The sequence below is a fragment of the Pongo abelii genome, chromosome 9, assembly GCF_028885655.2.
Source record: "Pongo abelii isolate AG06213 chromosome 9, NHGRI_mPonAbe1-v2.0_pri, whole genome shotgun sequence".
Taxonomy (NCBI): domain Eukaryota; kingdom Metazoa; phylum Chordata; class Mammalia; order Primates; family Hominidae; genus Pongo; species Pongo abelii.
This window is the reverse complement of record NC_071994.2, coordinates 6,961,496-6,964,497: the sequence shown is the minus strand read 5'-3', so window position 1 is coordinate 6,964,497 and position 3,002 is coordinate 6,961,496.

Sequence of the window (3,002 nt, the reverse complement as noted above, 5' to 3'; positions counted from 1 at the left end):
ATGGACAATGGCTATTTCTTCAGGCAATTGAAGATTATTAAAAAGATGAACAATTAGTGTTTCATGAGGAAGTTCTTTACCTTTACTGTTAATTAGTCCTTGCTTAGCCCCAATTTTCTCAAATGTATGAGATACCCCAAAGGCATACTTAGAGTCAGTATAGATGGTTTTTACCTGGTTCTGTAAATATTTTAGGACCTGACTAAGTGTGAATAACTCGCAAGGTTGGGGCAGACCAATGATTTGGTAATCTTCCTGATTTTACTTCTTTTAAGATCTTCCTATAATTATAGCATATCCATTATGTCGTGTCCCTTCAATTACCTGGGAGGAGCCATCTATAAACAGATGTCGCTCTGTTTTAAAAGGGGTCTCTACTAAATCTGGCCTAACTTTTGTACGATAGTCAATTAAATCTAACCACAAATGTTCTTTTTTTGAGCAGTAGGTTTCCTGTTAAGAAGCTTGCTGGATTTCAGGAATTATCTGTTAAATCGTCTTTTTTTTAATAGAATAGCCTCATATTTTAAGATTCTAGAATCAGTAAGCCATCTCCCAGCTTTTTGGTTTAGGATCACCTTAACTTGGTGGGGGCGCTCACTGTTAGATACCCTTCAAAAGTTAATTTCTTACTTTCTTCAACTAGTATTGCTGTGGCTGCTACAGACTGAATACACGGAGGCCATCTACTGGCAACTGGATCTAATGCTTTTGATAGAAAGGCTACTGGTTGTTGACCGCCTCCATGTTCTTTAGTGACCACCCCACTCTATCGTCTACGTTAACAAAAAGATGACATGGTTTTCTAAAGAGGGTAAGGCTAGGATGGGAGTAGTGATGAGTCTTTCTTTTAATTTCTCCACTTGATTAACTTCTTTAGAAGTCCATATAAGGGGATTCGGTTCCTCTTTAATTTCTTATATAAGTTTACTTTTTAACGCATATGAGTCAATCCATAAACGACAATACCCAACTAATCCTAGGAATTTTTTAAGTTCTTGTTTGGTTCGGGGCAAGGGTAGAGACATGATTTTCTCAATTTTTGGGGCTCTTATTTTTCTTTTACCTGCACTTATTAAATGGCTTAGATATTTAACTTTAGATTCTACATATTGAAGCTTTTCTTTTGAAACCCACAACCCTTTATCTTGTAGGTGGTTAAGAACTTTTGTAGAAAGTCCAGCTACTTTTTCTATCTCTTCCTTAGATATAAGAATATTATCTACGTACTGAAGCAAGCATAACTGTTTTGGGACAATAATTTTTTTTAAATACTTGACAAAAAAGATTGGGAAAATCTGTAAATCCTTGGGGTAAAAAGTGTCCACCTGTATTGTTGCTTTTGCCCTAAATAGGGGTCCTCCCACTCAAAGACAAATATATTTTGGCTGTCTTTAGCCAAAGGACATGCCTAAAATGTATCTTTTAAGTCTATTACTGTGAACCACTGATGACTATATGGAATTTTACTAAGAATAGTGTAGGGGTTAGGCCCAACAGGATGAGTGGTTTGAACTATTTGATTGATAGCTCTAAGATTTTGCACTAATCGGTATGATTCATCTGATTTTTTGACTGGTAACATTGGAGTATTGTATGGAGACATAGAAGGTTCAATAGCCCATCTTTAATAAGTCTTTTAATTACAGGTTTTAACCCTATTCTTCCTTCTAAAGGAATAGGGTATTGCTTTCTTTTTACTATTTCCCCTGGAGTCTTTAACTGAACATGTGTTGGAGGAATCTGTAAATTTCCCTGATTACCTTCCCTTGACAAGACAGCTGGATGAATGTATTTTTTATCTGCTATAGCTAATAAATTTAAAGAGGTTAGGAAACCTTTTGGACTAACTTGTAAACCTATACCTAACTTTAACGTTAAATCTCTTTCTAACAAATTGGCTTTTGCTTTAGGAATTAATAAAAATTGTATATAAACCAATTTATATATTTAACTTCTGTATTTTCTAAAACTTTTGCCTTGAATCCTTCCCCTTTAACCCCAGAAACTGTTAATTCCTTTGGGGAACAAACTAAATGAGCTGAAGGAAAACAGGTGAATGGGCTGCTCCTGAGTCGATTAAAAAGGTGATTAATTTATGTCTGGGTCCTACCTCTAAATTTATCAAGGGCTCTTGGTAGGACTCAAAATAGAAAAGACAGAACCCCTGACCCCCCTATTCTTCTTTAAAGGTGGTCACAAGTGGGGGAGCTTTTTCTGCCTTTTCTAACTTGGGACATTCCCTTTTAAAATGACCGGGTCTTCCGCATCTGTAACATCTGTCTTTTCCTTCCTCCCTACCAAGCCCAAAGCTTCTTTGCTTCTCCTCTTTATTTTCACATCCACAGCTCCTATGACACTTACTTTGACTTTTTTTTCTAAAATACTGACCTGGCCGGGCGCGGTGGCTCACACCTATAATCCTAGCACTTTGGGAGGCCGAGGCAGGCCGATCACCAAGTCAGGAGATCCAGACCGTCCTGGCCAACAAGTGAAACCCTGTCTGTACTAAAAATACAAAAAATTAGCTGGGCGTGGTGGTGGGCACCTGTGGTCCCAGCTACTCAGGAGAATGGCGTGAACCTGGGAAGCAGAGCTTGCAGTGAGCCAAGATCACACCACTGCACTCCAGCCTGGGCGACAAAGCGAGACTCCGTCTCAAAATAAATAAATAAATTAATTAATTAATTAGTTAAAAAATAAATAACCTCGCCCTCGCCCTCGCCCTCGCCCTCGCCCTCGCCCTCGCCCTGCCTCTGCCTCTGCCTCTGCCTCTTCCTCTCCCCTCTTTCTTCGGTCTCCCTCTCCTTCTTTTTTCGGTCTCCCTCTGTTGCCGGGGCTGGACTGTGCTGCCGTGATCTCGGCTCGCTGCAACCTCCCTGCCTCGGGCTCCTGTGATTCTCCTGCCTCGGCCTGCCAAGTGCCTGGGATTGCGGGCGCGCGCCGCCACGCCTGACTAGTCTTTGTGTTTTTGGTGGAGACGGGGTTTCGCCGTGTTGACC